Source organism: Euwallacea similis, chromosome 26 (assembly GCF_039881205.1).
Source record: "Euwallacea similis isolate ESF13 chromosome 26, ESF131.1, whole genome shotgun sequence".
NCBI lineage: Eukaryota > Metazoa > Arthropoda > Insecta > Coleoptera > Curculionidae > Euwallacea > Euwallacea similis.
In genome coordinates, this window is record NC_089634.1 from 1938365 (window position 1) to 1959711 (window position 21347).

The following is a 21347-nucleotide window of genomic DNA, read 5'->3' on the forward strand; positions in this document are numbered from 1 at the left end:
GCCTTTGACTCGCGAAATAAAATTTTCAATAATAAATAATAATTTAACAAAAAACTCAAAACTCTCATCGTCTTTTTTAATCGAACAGTCTTTTTCTTACTGTTTTTTGTGCGAGTAAAATATTTAAATAAATGCATTTACACATACAAATAAACAAATAAAAACCAAAATAATCATCTAGTGTTTATAAAACCCAGCCTTAACATTTGGAAGGATTGAAGAGAAGAATTACAGCTGAGTGTTGGCAAATTCAAATAGAAATTTTTGTGAATGTTAGTGTGGAATTTGAAAACATACTTTATTATTGTTTAGAAAATAAAGGACAGCATTTTGAATACTTAAAACACTAATTAAAAAATTTTCTATAATACAGTTAATACCTAATCTTGTTTATTGTGATTTTTCGAAAACGTCTCAATGAAAAAAAAACAGGTATATTTGGAGAGGTAATAGAAAGACCTTTCAAATGAGGTATAACTCGATCCCTCTTCCTACTGAAGGTTTTAGTTTTTGAGCTGAGCTGAGTTTTGTTTCCGATCCTTCTAGAAAATGCATGAAATTAAAAAAAAAATCTACTTAAAGAATGTTTTCCTTGAAAATAAAATCGATGCGTTTTTGCATATTTACATATTTTCTATAAGGACTGAAATATCGAGGATGATTAGTTTTCAAATTGACACGCTGGATGTGCTCTTTGCTGATAAGGTCGCTCCGTCGGTTCGTCCAAGTTGCTTGTACATCTCCAAAAAACTCCGATGGAGGTACTTCCCAATTTCCGATTGAAAAAGAACTTTTTACTAGGATCGACAAAAACCCTTTTTAAATTTTTAGCCAGGGTAGTGGCCAAAAATGGTCAAACCTGTTCATAATTACTGCCCACAATTAAAGCCACAGTTGTGTTATGAGCTATATCTCGAATGATTTATTGATTTTGAATAATCCATTGATCATTAGAAGTGTTTCGGGTATCGATGTTCTTAGTATCAAATCGAATAGTTCGCCAGCGGTTTAAAACCTTGAAGTTGATTAAGGGACTAACAAAGAGAATCTAACTTAAGTTTCAAATTTCTGCATTTGAAGCATCAGTGGGATAAACTGGTTCCAGGCAGACCACGACTATGATAAACAATCTCTAAAATGCTTGGTGTCAGAAGGATGATCTGCTAGTACCAACTTAATGCACTATTTGCCACACTAATGTATTTCTGATGATCTATAATCAATAACTTTAATTTTCATTCAAACTGGTTCAACGATTATGTGAATATGTATATTATCATGGAAAGGTTGCTTGAAATTTTGGCCTTGATATCACCTCTACAGGGTATTTATTGTGCTAGTTCTGTGAATTTAAAAAATGCGAATTTAGCTTATCAAAAAATACCTTTATCACAATTTTTTCTTTGATTGCCGGATAAGATTACCTTTTAATGGCACAAAACAATCTGTAAAGTGAAACTTTTAATGCCTAGAGAGTGAAAGTATTACTTTACTGCCTAGGCATTAAACGCAACACTTTACAGGCTGTTTTGTATCATTGAAGTGTAGGAGGATCAGAATGTTCTTTTTTACCAACAGATTATAGGTATTCAATAAAACACAAGACGTACTGTACAAAAATAGCGATCTTTAAAGCAGAGAACTGGAAAGCTATTCGACTACTCTCTGTGATGAGTAAGTTATGGATGACTAAAGTGGACATTATACATGGATTTAATACTTTTGACCACTGTGCTGGCTGAAAATGTTGGCTTTGTTGATTCAAATCTGCCTGTCTTCCCAGACTCATAATTAGCGCCTTTTGGCACTCAGACGTAAATTTTCACATTAGTCAACCTTAATTACGTATGGCGTTGGCGGAGTCCATTAGCACTATCGACGGTTTCATGTCGGGTTCCACTGTAAGTGGTACTGGTAAAAGGGAACGCAAAACACACCCAGGACCCATATATTATGACGCTTCTGGGTAGGTATTTTTTACTTACAGAGCTAACATAGACATTTCTATAAAAGATGTCCGTTTCAGAAATTCAGTAATGAGCATCTCAGTAATCATAAAAGACATGAGGTCTGTTAGATCGGGGAAAGGTCAAAATCCGGCGTTTCGATTTCCGACAACCATCACTAATTTTGTTTTTTCTTACGGATGCCATCTTCGATTTTCACATTTTTGCATTCAGCTTTTTTTTTCTTCAATTTTGTCCCGAAATAATTGACCTTGTATCTTTTGTGGCTACTGATATCCCCATGGCCGCGCTCCAAAAACGGTCACCCTATATAAACAGAGTGTAACAAATTCGAGTCTAGGTATAGGAATCTCGGAAACGATAAGAGATACAAAATCGGTTAAATGGAGGCAAAGTTGTGCATTGTGGCACTCAACAAAAATCCATTTGCGAATTTGAAGAAATCCAAATACTTTCGGAAATATCCGACAAAAACCGAAAATTTGGATTTTCATTTTTCTCAAAAAACTCGAAAATCATAATTCGCTGATCGGCGATAAAAGCCGATAATGAAACATTACTGGAATACTTTTTGTCTGGTCTTCTATTGGTGTAATCGATGTTTTTACTCGACGATTGATTTTTGAGATATGAATTATTTTGGAGTTTCTTCTTCTGGCGACATCTTGGATTTTTACAAAATTGGAACCTACATTAAATTTTTTTCCAGTGATGTATTATGTTCCTGTATTTTAGTGGATTTTATACGAATAAAAATTAAAAAACCTTTTCATCTAAGGAGGCTTTAATTGCGTTGTTATGTTAAGTCAACAAATATTAGATCGTATTTTGTTAATTTATTTATTACTCAATCCAGTAATTTTATTAAACAATAATCGTATTTTGTTAATTTGTTTATTACTCAGTCTACTAACTTTATTAGACATTTTTATTTTAGTGAGGTAAATTTCCAACAAAGTGTTCATTTACTTCAACAAAAATTCAAATTTTCGATTTTGATCGAATATTTCCGAATGTATTCGGATTTTTTAAAATTTGCAAATGGATTTTTGTTGAGCACCAAAACATGCAACTTCGCCTCCATTTAACCGACTTTGTATCTCTTACCGTTTCCGAGATCCCCATTCACAGACTCGAATTTGTTACATCCTGTACCGTTTGTATATCGTATTACAGCTTGCTGTTTTTCGCCTCGTTTTAAACCTATCTGCGTTTATATTTTTTATTGTTTCCTTGTCTACAAAGTTGCTTTTCAACCACTGATAACGGATCTAGAACCGTACGACAAAAATGCTTGAGCTACATTATAGGCACAGATATTAAAGCAATGTTATGTGTTAGTAATATTGGTAATAATCTCAGACGGCGATTTCCTGGTGACTTTAATGAGCAGCACTTGTAGTTGCCGCTTAATTAGTTATCTTTACGTAACGGTCCTAGGCACCTCTTCATCATCGGTTAAAAATCTTCTGATTTAGTTCTACACGATATTCGGCCCGATGAAACCCAAACAATTGATTCTTTCTCTCTTTCGTCGCACCGCGCCTTCTTTAACATCCTCTATAAAGATGTCCGCTTAATATCACTGACCAAATATGTGGTCCAGCGAGATTATGTTAATATTGCCTGACCCACTCTCGGAAATCGCCCGTTAAACGACGTTGTGTCTGTCTGTCTGGTAGTCATATGACTATGGGATGATTTTTGCAGCAGCAGTTTATGAGATATTTCCCGCTTTAGAAATTGGTAACAATTGCTAAAATTTCCTCACGAGATTCATTGACATCGGGTCCAGTGGCGATGCACTCTCTTAGAAGTTCACCTTCAGCAGCCAAACTATCCCGATTACCCATTTACAAATAAATTAAACGTGATAATTATACCTTAGAAAAACATGTTTGTAGGTATTACGTAAATTGATTTTAATGAAACAGGTTTTACTCGCTATCGAGAGCTTGTTAGAGGCAATTATTGCCAAATACTTTTTGTGCACGTACGCGTAATGAAAAGCAGCTTTTATGCACTCACTAACCTAAAAATCCGTTTTCGAAGCTGATAATTACAAAAAAAAAATGCAATTAGATGCCATTTGCATGCAACGGGCATGATGGCAGTTTTTTAATACTCATTATTACCGTTTTAGTAATGAGACTCGTGCATTATGAATTTTAATTTTCACTTTTCCATGCTGGCTCACGCCGCTTATTGGGGACAGTGGCAGGTTATCGCGAACAATATGGAAACAATGTAAAAGTAGCATTTGCTGGTAGAGCAAGCTGAGAACAACTCAAAAAAATCGCAGTTTATAAAAATGTTTGTATACGGGGTGTCCGTTTCTGGAGGTCAACCATGGGGATCTCGGTAACCGTAAAAGATACGAGGTCAGTTAACTTGGGGCAAAGTTGCGTAATTTCGAGTTTAAAATTGCGCAGTTTTAATATTTGAAAAATCCTGTTCGGAGGTACTTGAAAAAACTGTAATTTTAAGGAAAAACTTTTTATTTTCTTCTCAGATTATTAGGCGAGCTGTTTCAAAACGATCGACGCTTCATCATTGCAACTTTCCCTTTTCTACAACGAGTTGATGCCACCGACGTTTCGATTTTCGACCATCCCCATCAACTTTGTTTTTCCTTAAAGTCGCCATTTTGGATTTTCACATTTTTGAATTCAACTGTTTTTTCTGAGTACGATCGTAGTGCAACAGATCGCGTTGGCGCAAGAGTGGCTCTGGCGTCGTCACGGACACTCCCGTTTGTGCCTTAACAGCGACATCTCCCCGCTCATCCACATCACTGGAGTATTCACCATTCTCATCTTCAAATATTTTTGCAAAAACCTGCCTGATATTGGGCGACTCCTCATTATCCGTTTTTATTTAAGAATAAACAGAGTTTGGATGAATAGTTTAGCTAGTTTATTTGATAAAGAAAAATGTTCTTCTTTATAAACTATCACCGAGGGGTACCACCTAGGTTTTCTAAAAGTCCCTTGATGGTTACTTTGCAGATTAACCTCGAAAACTTTCAAATTGTTTTTCTCTACAACAACTTAAAACTGGTTGCAAAACAATAAAAAAAAGGAAAGATACAATTACTTAATAGTACCTCAGGTCCGGGACAAAAAGATAGCCCACGGTGCTGCTGCTGCTCTTAATTGCTTGTTTATATGTTGATCGTTTATTGATAATTATTTATGTATATCATTTCCTTTACTAAAATGCAAAGGTATTTTGGCGATTTGAGTGTTGATATTTTTTTTGTTAAAGAATTGATGTTTAAAATTAAATTTGTATTGGGACAAAAAGATAGCACACTTGTTGTTTATAAACAAATATTGCCGAAATTCCGTGATGTAAATAAATAAGTGTATTCAATTTTGTTACTGTTGTGAAAGTGAACACCTCCAATGGGTCGTGCAAGTTGTTTAACGCCTTCCGAACGCGTTATCATTTTAAGAATGTAACATGGCCAGCTCTCCATTTCTAAAATTTCCAAAAATACAGGAAGGAGTAGAAAAGTTATCTCTAACTCTAACCTCGGAGGGCTATAGAAAAAAGAAAATACCACGTAGGTCGTCGGTCTTAACCAGCAGAAAAATTTTGAGAATTGCTTCAAATTTAAGTTTAACAGCACGGGAAATTGCACAGAAGACTGGAGTCCAAACCCATACAAAAAAATGTAACGAGGGTTATTAATGGTGCCATACATATCAAGAAAAGAAGAATGAAACGGATTCCACTACTTACAATTAGTAATAGTCATAAGGAACCTCGAAAACAGTTTGCTCGTGATCACGTTTACTGGAAAGAAGAATGGAGGAAAATGTTATTTTCAGATGAAAAAAAAATTCAACCTCGAGGGTCCTGATGATTATCATGACCTAAAGAAAGAAGAAAAAGTGTTTTCGGAAAAGGAACTTGATGGAGGAAGTGTGATGATATGAGGAGGCATAGGATAGAACAAGAACGCGGATAGAGTTTTTATTTCTGGCAAAATAAAAAGCAAGCATCATCTAGAATTAGTAGATACTCAATTAAAAAAGCACTACCTTCTTTTTTATATTCTGAAGTACTACCACATGAAAACTTTGTTTTCTAGGAGGTAATGCCTCAGGTTAGTTCAGGTTAGTGTGGTAGGAATTGGTCTGTTTTAACAGAGAAAACCCATTCCTCAATTATTTACATAGAGCAAAATCGACTTAGATGTCATGGGCTCGACTTTTGAGAAATGTTTGATAGTAAAAACCGCTTGACGATGTTTTCATTGCCAACGGAGATATAGAGCGTTTTTCAATTTTGGACTATTTTAAAAATTGCTGAAAAATGTTTCTATTTCAAGGAATATTCTAATTCTGTAAATACATTTTCAAGGCACTTTTTCAGTGCAATCCAGTTAAGAGCTTACTCGGTTTTTTATAGTTGCCCATGTTATCAGAGATACCTATTTTTTTAATTTTTAGTGGAAATCATAGTTGGTTATGAACTTAAAAAAATGCTCATGCTTAGCCCTTTCCAATGATATAAAATTGTGGGTACCTATTTCCCTGATTTTTGGCAACGGTTAAACATGGGCATTTTTTTAAGTTCATAACCAACTATGATTTCCTTTTTAAAAAAATATTCAGTCGCTAAAAAACGTTTTTCTGAAATTTCAGTTTTTTCGAATAACTCCGAAACCCCTAGGAATGTTGAAAATTTTAAAACGGCGTATTCTGGAACAACAAATTGAGCAACTTTAACCGACCTCGTATCTTTTGTAGCTGTAGTCGCGTCGATCTTCGAACTTTTATAGGTCAGCACACGTCTCTCTTTTGCTGTAATGAATTAATCCATATTTCTCCAATTTAAAAACAATAATGTGCAATCGATATCTGCCCATAAAGGCGCTCAAAAATTTCTCACACTTTTTTCCTCGACCAATAAATGCAAAAATTGGCCTCTATTAACACAACAATACGGCCGAATTGAATAATAGCTTCATGCATGCTTTGCATTATAAAGGATAAGTACATTGTTCGATGCGGTTTGGGTAATAGTAATTGTTACACGGATACTTTCAACGGCCTATTGCGTTTCGCGATAGTAGATCTGTTCTATGTGCGAAATAGAAAGCGAATTCAATCTTAAGTGTTAAACGCGCCGGCAATTTGTCAATTGTGGGAGAAATTAGTGAGAAGAACACCGTAATTGCTTATTTACCTTACTGTAAAAATGACTTGGCAACAGGGCGAGAAATTAATTAACTTAACATGCTCATGGACTAAGTGTCATTTTCAAGCTAATCTCAAGCCCCATATAAAGCCATTATGCGCGGCTCGCAAGAACAATGGCATAGGCGCGCATTAAGTCGTCGAAGAATTCGATTCGTTTAAATGATAAGGTGAGGAATTTAATAATCTCTCTAGGTGTATGTAGGGTACCCCCGATTGAGCACACTGCAGTTTTGTAATGAAATTAGCTCGGCTGAGTTAATCGGAAACCGCTCAAGTGCCTCGGAGGTCGCAAGTTGCGATAATTCAATTTTGCAAGATTAAGGCCTGTGAAATGGAAATGATTGTTTCCGGGTTTTGATGTCGAGGCTTCATGGAAACGTCACGCAACATTGATCGGGACGGGGGTTAAAGTGGGGTTGAAAGGTGTCCAGTATTGACCAGTTTCATTTCAATATTTTGCGGCTCATTCGTCCCGTTTTTATTTGGAGCATTTGATTTTCTTTGTGTAAAACCCTGCTGTTGTCGATACAGAAGAGGTTAAATGGAAGAAAACTTGCTCATTCAAGGGAGTAGTTTCACGATGCCAACACAATTATTTTCGGTTTTTCAGTTATTTTTAAAAAATCAGAATTTTCGAATTTTACAAGTTTTTTCAAAAAGCTCCGAAGTTTAAAAACTCTCGAAAATATTTGTATTGCTACCCGAACTTCGCCGCGCGCTTCTCTCTTCTGTGGAAACAGAACGACATTTTTTCTGTTTTTAGGGCCGAATTAATGAGCGGCATTGCCAGAAAACTATTGGCGTGTCACGATGTTTCTCAAGTAAGAAACTTTCTAAGTAGAAAATTTTTCAAAAAATAATTAATTGTGTTAATACCTCTGTTCTCCATAAATACAGCCTAATATTTTTTCCACTTTTTAGAGACAATTAGTAAACGGTACTTCCAGAAAATGATTGACGTGTCATGCTAGTTTGGCAGTTTAGAAATTTCTAAAATTCGAAAATAATCAATTTTTTATTACCACCCGAGCTTTACAGTCCTCTATCTTCAATGGAAACAGAATAGTATTTTTTCTGTTTTTAGGAAACAATTAATGGACGGCATTTCCAGAAAATCATCGACGCGTTCCGATGTTTTTTTAAGTGCGACGTTTCCAAAATTCTCAAAAATTATTTCTATCACTACCGAATCCTCGCGCGTTCTTATGTTCCAAAGAAACCTGGTGACATTTTTTCTCTTTTCAAGAGATAATTAATGAACGGTTTTCCAGAAAATTATTGGCCCAGTCAGATGTTTTTGCAATGTATAAATTCTTAAAATTCAAAAGTGCAAAAATCTTTTTATTAATACCCGAACGTCGCAGTCCCGCCTTCCACAGAACCAAAGTGATATTTTTTAAAGAAATTTGCGCTTTTTGTCCCTCTGAAATAGAAATATTTAATGATTTGAAGGGCAGAAAGATCCGGATCCTTGCTTTGTTAAACATGAATCACGATTATTACTTCCGATGGAAGAGGAGAAACGTGATTCTTGGACATTAATGCGTTTTGGTGCGAAATTTCAAGCCGAAAGAAAGCGGCTCTCTATGCGGGAAACTTTTCCCGTAATTGAATAATTAGGATTTTTCTAATGACTAGAACCAACGTAATTTAGACTGTATATGTAATCAGGTACAGCATAATATACTATTATTATGTAATTGAATCAGTAGTACCTGTTCCGAGCTATGCAGGTTGGAACAGCTGAATGCAATAAATTCGACTTCTGCATATTTCGATATATGTAGAAAAAAATGCCGAAACACATCGATTTGAGTTTCTGAAATTACATTGTGTAAACTAAAAATTTCACCCCTAAATTTAACCCCCTTTGGGTGGTAATTGCAACCCCCAAATTTTTTCATTTGAAAGTACGGGTTTATGATACCTCATTTGAAAAGTCTTTTCATTCTCTACTTAAAATTGCTATTGTTTTAAACTTTAATTGAAAAATAATACAAAAAAATAAATAAATTCATGCAATTGACCAAATTATTTACAAAAAAACGAAAAATTTATTAACTAATGTCACTTCGTTATTGATATTGTATTAAAATAACAAAACAAATCAATATCAATGTACCCCGACTTGACTTTTCCAAATCTGTGGATAGGGAAACTAGGATCGCTAAAATGGCCACCACGATTACATGATCTTACTCCATTAGAGTTCTTCTTATGGAGACATGCGAAGAATATGATGTACCAAATTAAACCACGCGATCGAGCAGACTTAAAAAGAAGAATAACGTTTGCGATTAGATCAGTTATGTCTCGGATGTTGATTAATGTAAGAAGACATTTTTATTTACGGTTAATATACGGCCATGAGGCATCCATTTTGAACATTTTATAGAAGATTGAGATTGATTTGTTTTATTATTTTATTGCATTATCAATAACGAATTGATATTAGTTATTAAGCTTTAAGTTTAGCGTAGAGAATATTATCAATTACAGATTTTTTTCTATTACTTTTTGCAATAAAATTAAAGCCATAGGAGTTTTGAATAGAGAATGAAAAGACCTTTCAATTGAGGTATTACAAACCCATAATTCCAATTTAAAACTGTGGGGGTTACAATTGTTAAAATTTGTTAAACATTTTTATGTTACGGGATGTAATTTCAGAATCAAAAATTGAGGTGTTTCGGTATTTTTTTCACATATGTCGAAATATACAGGTATTTAATTATATGAAGATTTGGCTGTTCTACCCTGCCATATTTTCTTGACAAAATTGCGTATTCATGTATATAAATTGTCACGTTACGATAACAATATCTACTTTAATTCTAGTTATGCGGGCATATTGTCGTGCATTATTGATAATTCTACCTTGAACTGTATCAACAAAACGAAACGAAACGATATTTCGTATTGATCAATGCACGTTTCAATGTCGCATAGGCGATTGTACAAATTGTTTTTGTTGGCCTATGCAAAAAAGTTGTAACCACCAATATTTACAATTCATTAATGCCAGGAGGTATGACTAAAAAAACTTCACAATGTTTTACGTAAGCTCATTTCGAATTCTCCGCATTCCCGGGTATAAATTTTCGTGGCACGTTGGCAGGTCCGTGAGGAGCATATATTTCAATTAGATAAATCGTTATTAGGGCTGACTGGAATACAATTGAATTGCAATTTTTTAAATTGAAATTTTGGCTAATGAACCCAATTTCCTCAGGCGAATTGCATAACGAAAATTCGCAGAGGATATCGGTCGTCCGCCGAGGTTGAAAACCGTCTTAATTGTTCATTGTTTCGCCGCAGACCATTTTTGTACGCATTAACGTTCGCTTAGTGGCCACCGCAAAACTGGCAGCCCGTGAAAAAGTTCGGAACCTTTCAAGGTTGATCACGACCTGATCTTGGCAGGAGGTACTACTTTTGTGGACAAAAAGTCCCATTTATGCTGCTGTAAGCGTTTATAAATAAAACCTACTAGAAAGCGAGTAAGTGAGCACAGACCGCTCGCTATTCTCATTCTCACGACCTAATCTAATTATAGGTGGATTAGTGCAGTTCATCCAAGTCACGAGGGAAAACAAACAAAAATACCTTCCTATTTACCAATGAATCAATAGATATATATTATACACAGGGTATTTCAAAAAGGTGGTGCCAACTTGTGAAGGTTATAGAGGACATTGCGGTAAAAAAAATTGCACATAAACCCCTACTGGTAGTCGAAAATGAGCCGTTTTAGCTCTGAAACAATTTTTGTCCAAAAATGTAATGTTTTCTCGTAGACACTAAAAGACAGCAGTATTTAAGTAATTTTTATTAAAGACGTTTATTAAAACGTCCTTATGGAGGTACAGGATAAAATGTGGTTCCAACATGACGATGCATCTGCACATTTTGCCAGCTATACATATATAAGATCATCTAAACCTACAATTTCTTGAGCGATGGATCAGAAGGGAAGCACCTATCTCGCCAGCACAATGTCCCGATTTAACCCCATTGGATTTTTTCTTTTAAAGTTATATCAAGTTCTTATAAATGAAACCCTTGTAAGCACCCACGAGGAATTTTTAGAGAGAGTGATGGCAGCCTGTCTTTTCGCGCAGCGCACTTACTACAAGGGGTGTGCGATTTCATGATGGACGGATAAATTTATGTAACTAGTTGAGAGATCGCCGTTTTGAATCATTATTATAAATTTATTATTTTTATGTTGTCTTTAATAAAAATTATTTTAAATATCAATGTCTTTCAGCGTCAACGAGAAGATATTCACATTTTTGGGCAAAAATTGCTCCAGAGCCAAAACGTTTCATTTTCGACAAGAGTTATACATGCAATAATTTTCTATCGCAATGTCCTCCATAACCTCCTCAAGTTTGGTACCATCTTTTTCACCACATTTCTGAAGCTTAACAGTTGTTTTTTCTTCGGGGCACCATGTTGGATTTTCAAACTTTTAATGCAGTTTTAGCTTTCGTGGAAATATTAAAAATACTATTTTCGCACGACTTCGATAGAACTGTATTCTGACACTGAAATGCATTCGTTTATAGAGAATCATCTGCAACATACAGCAGTTCCATACCTACGAAATGGGGTTAAACAATGCCGAAATAAGAAAAACCTAAACGCTTAATTGAGCAACTCTCATTTCTCTGACATATCAATTTCGCGTATTTTTTCCTTCAACTCGCTTTAAGTTAATTCACCTCGTGACAAAAATGCACAAGCGACAGCGTGATAACATGCCTTAATCAACCTAATTAAAAACCAACAAACAATTACGTGAACCAGTAGTTTTTCAATTCAATAGCGAGCGATAGTTTCGCAAGCTAGATGATGGTCTTCTACGGTTCTTTCCCATCACTTTTTCTAATATAATTGTTATATAATAGAGACCGTTGCGGCATTTCAAGAATGTAATGTTCTAATTGAAATTGCGATATTGTGAATATGTGCTTGGGCGGATATGAAAAACGAACTTATATGGAAGAGAGGAATTTAGTTTTTATCGTTATAATACAAGGCTAAAACTGAAGTGTGAGCATTACTGTCGGGTTTTTATATAGAATTAATTGACTACACGCAACAAGTCTCCTAGCTCGGCGGCAATGGGAATCTGCGATTATGTAATATTTATAAGACTATTACAGCCTTAGATTCGCGTACTACTTAACAATAGTCTCCTTATACGCAGTGTAACAGAAGTACTAATACAAACGAATATTGGGTGTCAGAGGGTGAACAAAGAGAGCGATTGAGCTAAACTTGCCTTACACAAAAGTTGCTTATTTTGATTCTACAGGAGGTCGAAAGATTTTTTTTTAATTCTGCAAATTGGGATAAATCTCGCAGTCTTCAATTTACAATCTTGAAATTACTTCTAGGAGAATTTTTGAGAACGATAAATTCATTTAAAATATCTGTTTTAAGTGATCTGATAGGTGGTCCTAAGCACGCCTAATCGAGGCATAAAACATCGATTTAACTGAATTCACTGCCGATAATAATTTCAACATGTTTACGAAATCTGATACTCTGAATTCTCCTACGTCAAAAAGGTATTGTGCGAAGACGCTTATATCTCTAATCATTTTCAAGATATGTATTTTCAATTAAGTTTTTTGGAGCACCTCCAGAAATTTACAAATACTATCAAATCTTTATCCCATTAATAGACAATCAGACCATTGAACTTGCAAACGACTTTATGAGAAACTGGACGCTTCATTTAGTTCAAAACTGGATAATAAACATAAAAAATCAGCGTGGATTATTATACTCTTATACAGAGTATCCCTTTGAAGACCTTTAATTTTTTTTTGGTTCTATTCCATAAAACTTCGATTTTATCAAAAATAATGAGGTTTTCGACAAATTTTCTAGGGGAATAAAAGTTTTACAATCAAATTTGCTATTAAATGGTATTGTTCGTGACTTTACAGGTAAAAAAAGCCCAACTCTTGTAGATCTTATCTTATCCCTAATCCAACCCCTATTGAGCGTCTATCAATTAAAGATATTGATAAAAATAAAACACGTTCCAAATTTGGTTGGGTTGTGAAGACGCATTACTAAAATATGCCGTTTTTTAGAAATTTACTAGCCAAATTCGGAGGTCAATATCTCCTCAACTATCAACTGTAGGAAAAAATTCAACAAAACGTCATATTTTTAGATCCTCTGCATGCACCTGCTCTGTGTCGGTTTCGCTAAACTCACCCTGTATATATGTAAATGGCAATAACGAGATACTTCCTGAAGGATTTCGAATTTTTTCGATTACGTTAATGATCCGTCCATTCCCAGGAATGTTCTATTAAGCGTATACCAGGGGAATTCCATAAGTAGTCATATATATTGCCCATATGCAATGTAGATTACATGGGATTATATGGGTCTGTGTTTTATTTGAAAGCCTAGAGGCTTCAGACAGTATTAGGGGCGAGTTTGGGATAATCGCTAGTGCGGTGTTGCCTGATTATGCAACTTTTCTCGTGATTTAAGAAAATTGCATATATGTTCCAGTGACTTTTCCCTAGATTTGGGGTAATCTCAAGCTGACAATCTGGCTTTCGTAGCGGTATTATTGCTGGTTTAGTCTCAAATGTTTTTATGTAATAAATATCTGATTGCCATTAGAAACGTGGATATAACAGCGGTACTGCTTCAATTTTCTCTGCCTTTGCCTAGATATTTCTCTGATTTGTATCCGATTCGATGAATTATAGATATGAGCGTTTTTTAACCGGAAAGAAATTTCTGCTACAAGTCAATTTAGTAAGCTGAATTCCGCGTTAATTGACTATAATGCTATTAGCAATCCGACAAAGAAACACATTTATTAATTGGAATCGGCGTAAGCAAACCGCAAGGCATTTGCAGAATGGCAAAATCGCCTCTTGAACAAGTGAAACTAAGTCATGCATAATTTAGCTTAAAAAATAAATAAAGCAATTATTTTCTCGTTTCAAAACCGGCGTCCTCGTCCTCATCATCATCATAATTCCATCACAAACGGCAATCTTGGTACTTTTGCCCGGAACTAATTCGCCGGCTAGAAAAATGGCTAGCCCATCAAGACGGCAGACTTTTTCTCCACTATCTTCTTCTCCAAATAATCTTATTTTATTATTTTTGTGGGAAGGAGTCATTGGCCGATGAAACACTGCATTGTACCCATCTTCATCACTTAGTTGCTCACACTAAATAAAGTAATTACGTATTGTTTATTGTACGGTTGTATCGCCTATTTTCAGATGTGAGCTGTGTACTTCCAGGTGGTGATTTGTCATAACTTAAAAGCGTCTCCATTACCAATTACCTCTAAGCGTTAAAAAATCATTTGCTACGCTCATTATCAATGTACCTGATCAGAGCCATGCTCTTAACTGGTTATCTTTAACTACATGGTGTAACATATCCTCATGGAGATATTTCAGGGGGCTCTCCAAAATAATAAAAAATGCTAATAGATCCATGGTCAAAGACGCACCATTTTCAATCTATAGGGTGATTCAAATTCGAGACGTGTCATTGGAATCTCGGAAACCATACGAGGTCGCTTAAATTAGGGCAAAGTTGCACAATTTACTGCCCAAGAAAAAGCCACTTTAAACCGGGAAAAATTCTGAACACTTCCGCAGATATTTAGAAAAACCTGAAATTTTGCAATATCATATTTATTTTTTCATAACTTTTTTTGAAGAAATATTTCAAAATTAATGTGATTTCATTATTGCCACTTTTTTTGAGACCCCTTAACTAATTTGCATTTATTTACCAAAAATAGAAACTTTTGAATTATTATCATTCCTTTTTAATTAATTTAATTAGATCGCTAATTTAAATAATTTTTTAAGTTTTTTATTATTGCAAATAGCACTCTAAAGATAATTGAATTATTAGAACTGTTATGGTAAAAGCGTAATAAATTTTTATCATATCACGCTTTCAAGTGATGAGAACATTTTATTTTCCTTTAATAATAATGAGTACTCCCTCTGCCCCAAATTATGGTATACATTTCTTTAAAATTCTTTGACTGTTAAAGTTTAATAAACTTAACGGATTTTAATCATTCCATCTTAAAGAACAATGCTATACTTAATGTTTAAAGATTAAGCTGTGCTCAAAAGAAATTTTGACAGTTTGTCATAATTATTTAAAAAAAGTGCAAAAGACATAAAATGAAAACAAATATCGGTTAAGAAAAAAATATGGGAGATACAATAAATCAAAATAGTGGTGTATATGTTAGAAGAGATCAAAAAACCAAACAACTGACTTGTGACCAGCACAATGGAATTTTACAATTCTTACTGCAGCATAAAGTAGGGAACAGAGTCGCAGTGCTATTAACAAAGTTGCAACCGAATTCGACATTACTCGATTAAGTGTGTCCCGTATTTAGCAAAGGGCTAAAGAGCGATATGATAAGGAATCTTTTTGTGCAGATGTTTCATCTAAAAAAAAAAAAAAAAAAAGTGCTCGAAAACGCAAAATTACTCAAAAAATTTGAACAAGATCCGCGATATCCCGTTCAATCGTCGCAGTACAATCCGGAGTTTATCTTTTTCATCAGACATTCCAAGATCAAGTCTTTTCGCATATTTAAAGAAGGCATACAGTTGAAGCGAATAACAGCAACAGTGAAACCATTGCTAACAGAACAAAACAAATTAAGTCGAATAAAATTTTACTTATCGAAGGTGAAGCCAAATGGATTTTTTGAAAACATGTATGACAATGTACATATTGATGAAAAATGGTTTTACCTGACTCAAAGTAAACGATCTTATTATGTCTTGCTTGATGAGCAAGAACCTCAGAGATCTTATAAAAGTAAGCGTTTTATTACCAAAGTTATGTTCATGGCTGCAGTGGCCAGACCGCGTTTTGATTATGCTAGAAAACAGTACTTTGACGGAAAGGTCGGAATTTGCTCCTTTGTTTATCAAGAGCCGGCCAAACGAAACAGCAAGGGCCGAAAAAAAAGATCATTAGTAACCAAACATATTGAATCTATCCACGCCGTTGAATATACAAAAATGATTATTGAAAATATTTTGCCAGCTGTTAGATCTAAGTTTCCAATAGGACGTAAACTAAAATTCATATACATATATTCAACAAGATAACGCCAAACCACATGCGCGTGATAATGATGAAGTTCTATTAACTGAAAGATCAAAAGATGGATGGAACATTCAGTTCCATTCACAGCCGCCAAATTGTCCAGACTTAAATGTTTTGGATTGTGGTTTCTTCAATTCGATTCAGTCACTCCAGCATCAAGGATCCCCAAAAACTATCGACGAATTAATCGAATGTGTGCAAAATGCTTTCAATGCGTTAAATAAAGACGAATTAGATAATGTTTTCTTGACTCTTCAAAAGTGTATGGAGTCTATTTTAATGGCTAGGGGGGACAATAATTACAAAATTCGATACGTGAACAAAGAAAAACTTCGCCGTGAAGGACGCTTGTCAGTGTCAATAATGTGTAATGAAGAGGCTCTTGCCATAGCCCAAAATGCCGAATAACCTAACAAATAGACCTATTTTATGTCAATTATGTACTTGTAAAACATAATTAGTAATGTAAAAAAAAGATAAATTCATTTGTTTTGTATACCATAATTTGGGACAAAACAAAAACAGAAATGTATGTCATAATATGGGTCAGAGGGAGTATCAATTTTATAATATTCTGAATAGATTTGATAGAACGACAGTGTGACAGTTAAACAAAATGACAGTTATTTATTTATTTTTAAAAAGAAGTAGAACGAACTGAATTCATAGTCACCTACTTGTCCAGATATGAGTTTTTTTTTAAACGCCTTTTTTTTAAAGTCCTATCTATTTGTTATACTTTATAGAAATTATTTATGTTATTTATTTTATATATTAAAATTAATTGAAAACATTCATTACGCGAACAGAAGAAACTGCAACAAAGACAAACCTCTGCTAAAAATGATACGTGGGAGAATGATATGTACTTTTTAAGAGGGTATTTTTATCATACTCACTACTTACTTTGGTGGTTTTTATACGTAATTGTTCTCAAAAGGGCAAAAAGTAATAAAAGAGAAGATAAAAAACCCAAGTCCGTATTAAAAAAAATAAGTTAATGATAGTGGCTCAAAAACGAAACGTCAGATTTCAATGTCATTTCACAACGCCATCTTATAGGGACGAAAAAGGGTTAATAACGAAGTGACATTTATTTGGAAATATGTTTTTTTCAAAAAAAGTCAGGAAAAAATAAAAAGGATACAGCAAAATTTCGTTTTTTTCTGGATATTTCCGGAAGTATTCGGAATTTTTTCGATTTCGAAGTAGCCTTTTCTTGGACATTAAATAATTGTGTAACTTTGCCCCAATTTAAGCGACTTCATATCTTTTAACGTTTCCGATATCCCAATGATGCGCCTCGAATTTAGACCACCTTCTATAGGATGGCAACGTTTCACATTTTTTCTCATATTTTGTGTTTTTCTCACGTGCGTGTTGAGTTCAATTTTTGAAATTTCGTACACCTAATTCCTTTAAGACCCATTACAACAAAATGTCAAAATTATCGGTAGCCAAATACCGGGTATTACATTCTTTTGGTCATGTACTGTTTTATGTTTTATATGCTTTTTTTTTGCAACAACCTGTATGAGTTCTGATACCAAATTTGTCAATTATTTAGTTTTCTGGTCTTTTATAGTATTTTCTTATCTTTCACAGTTTTCGTAGAATTTCCAGAAATATCTATAGATGCAAATTAAGAGTATAAAGGAAGTAAGGAGAAAATAATCATCTGGCTCAGTTATCAAAGGTATTCGTAACATTTAATCAAATTTTTTAAGATAAAAATAAATCTAAACGAAAAGAAAATTATAAAAACTGTTAAAATGCACCATCCTGGGTATCGAAAATGGTACATTTTTGACCACGGATCCAATAGCATTTTCTTATTATTTTGCAAAGTTCCATCGCCTCCTGAAATGTCTGAAATGATAATGCATTACACCCTGTATAGTTTACGTCTCCAGTTCTGCGTTATAAAACCAAAGTACAGATCTAATTACAGCGATAAGATAGAAAAAACTGATAATTTAGCGATTTTTTCCTCAATAATCATTAGAACGTTAATCGAAACCACTTGTCACATGAGCAGTTGGCCAGCAATAACACACGTCCTGTAAATCTTAAACAACAATTCATGGCATACAGACAGTCATTACTCTTACGTAATTTTGAAATTTTTTCTCTTCAATCATCTGACTGTGGTTGTAATAACACCTCAGTATGTACCGTTAAATTGCTATACATACATCGAAGAAGTAGGTGGTGTTTAACAGCTGTATTGTGTTGCTCGCCGGCGGTTTAACAACTTTTCATGACCTAGAGATGAGCTCTTCAGCAACATCTTCGGTATTCATTCTTTTTTATTTGTGAATTCAATGACCCTCGCCATCAGTTAGTCATGGTTGCTTCCTTTTTTCAGAAACAGCGTCGTCTAATCATGGGCTTCCTGCGCTAGTGCCTGAATTTAAATTCACCATTGTTGATGTACGTTTCATGCCGTATCGTAATTCTCGTCTTACCAGTGAAATTATAAGTAAACTTAAATAGATTTGAGTTAATAGGCATTAGTAGAAAAGTGAACGCAATGAATGGAAAACATTCACTCTTGACTTTTTCTTCATTTCGCCGCAACTGGGTCAAACATGTACATGCACCTATGCCCAATCGATCTCGACACGCCATCTTTGATTTTTCTCAATACGGGGGGTTCCCGCGCCGTTCCTCGGACAGAAAAAATAACGGAGCGATCACCTATTCGGCTCACGATTCATTCAGCCAGCAGGAAATCAATCATAAAAAGTACCACCACGTTTTAAATTAATTTAACGCCATTTTGAATGTTGTGAGACGAATTCAAGATTAGCCATTGCGGATCGGGATTTCGCCTTGGGGCGAAATAGCAATCTGCACGTCTTTGAACGGTCAACCCACCTTCGTACATAATATGGACTTGAGACACTGGAACGAGCAGATATACTCATTTACAGTGCCGCTAATTGCCTATAATTGCCTTCGAAGCATGAGTAATGCCGTACTTAGGTTAACTGCAAAAATATTCGAATCAAGGCAACAACAACCATTTGCGATTTAACTGGTATTGCGATCATTCTAATTTTTTCCTTTAGAAAAGGTTGGAAGCTAAAGAGAAATTAATGGTTTGCTACCTCATGCGGGTGTCGGTTCGGACTGTGTAATGCGTATTTTCCATATTAAGCCGTGTTAAAGCAGTTTTTATTTTAGCTAAAATAGGAAAAAGTCAATGTAAACTTGTGCAGAACCTCAGGGGTTTGTACAGGGCGGTCCACATAAGACGGTCCACTACCTTGTTTGAAAAACTGTAAAGTTTAGAAAAAGAGTTTAAGATAAAAGTAGTTATTCACTTTTTCATAAATTTTTATTGTTTGATATTTTCGAAGTTACGGGATGATCCAGAAAACCGTGGCGTGACAAAAATGATTTTTTTAAAGAGGAATACCCTATATTTTGTAAAAATAAATAAATAAATAAACAAATAAAAATAACAAAAGACTGTTTGCGAGCACAAAATCGAAAACAAACCGATTTCCTATCAACAAACAGGTTTTTTCATTGTTTACGTACTGTTTAACTGAGTTTGTATTGCACTTTTTATCAAATTTATACTTGTTTTTCTCAAAAATAATCAATAGGTTTTGAATCGCAATACACCACTGAATGCAGTTCTGAAAGACTGTTAATTTAAGGTGTCACTTGACCCATATTTCCATTTTAAAAAATTGGCCATTTTGCGCCACCGGTAACGTAAGCACCATTAAAAAAAATGTTTAATGTTAAAAGATAGTATTTTTTGTCTTATTTAATGCTGCTCTTGAATTAAAAAAAAATTGTTAAAAGTGAACGGGGAGAAGCAATTTAGAGCTGCCTGGTATTGTTTGTTGTGCGGTAAAACGGTCAGGTCCGTATCAAGCGTTTTAGCAATTTTCATCTTTTTAGAAAAAATGGTATATACTTTATACAAGGCTTCGAAAAATGATACGAAAATTGGTAATACCAAAATTATCGTGGAAGAATGCAAGAAGTGGTACTGTCACTGCAATGGTACGCCTGTCAACACTGAACTCATTATTGGCATTCTTCATTCGGGGGTGTCCAAAGTGCAGAAGTGATAAGATGCAGTTATCAACGAAATATTGACATCGATAGCTTAACCACTGAACTCATATGTTAACACTGAAAATCAACTTTACACTTGAATGCAGGAAAAGGTTTAACTCAAATTGCGGAAATACAAATAAATTAAGAATAAATTCATCATGCAACAACTTAAATAGTAAATCAAGGTTGGCTAGAAATGAACTGGAATTTGAATTAAAGCTATCTCTCTGATTATTTCAATTTAGCAAATTTATGACCCTATTAATAAGTCAACAGATGCGAGCGGTTTAAAAAACGCATCATTGCAGGAATTTCTGGTTTTATTGTTAGCAGCCTTCAAGAGATTGGCAATTTATAACATTCCGCCATTGACATTTTGATGCATGTATTGCAGACATAAGGTAGTACCTCCCATATTAGTACAAGCTCGGTAGCAACTAAATGAGTTATATTGTAGTAGGCTCAAGTCATTAGGGCAGATCTTTTCCTTTGCAATCTTCGCCACGCACGTTGTGTGTTTTCATACTACTTGTGCCTGTTTACCAAGCAAGGCAGTACCGGCTTTTATCTGAGCTCTCAAATATTTACTCATAATACAACCTGTCCAAGTACCAACCGTTGGACGAGCACATGCATAATTACGTACTTCACATTCTGTAGATTTTATTGCTATTATTCAAACAACTGAAATATTGTCTGTTCACCATCATCATCGTTTACCAACAGCCGTTTCAGCAACAACATAAATAAACGTAATTACACAAAATTGCTTCGTTGTTTACCAACCTTACGTAACCGCTCGCTGTCTGATTGCATCGAAAAATGAAGTTTTGTGATACCAATTTGGGTCTAGAAATCTCTGGTACTGCCTTCGCACCGTTAATTTATGCTTGCGAGTAATGATGGGAATGATTTATTTTCCCCTGAG

General features: G+C 34.6%; 1 protein-coding gene across 4 annotated transcripts in view; it reads left to right on the top strand.

Moving 5' to 3' along the window:
- The window catches only part of LOC136417096 (protein cordon-bleu), a 62553-nt gene that overhangs the window by 24757 nt on the left and 16449 nt on the right, over positions 1 to 21347 (top strand). The window lies entirely within an intron of this gene.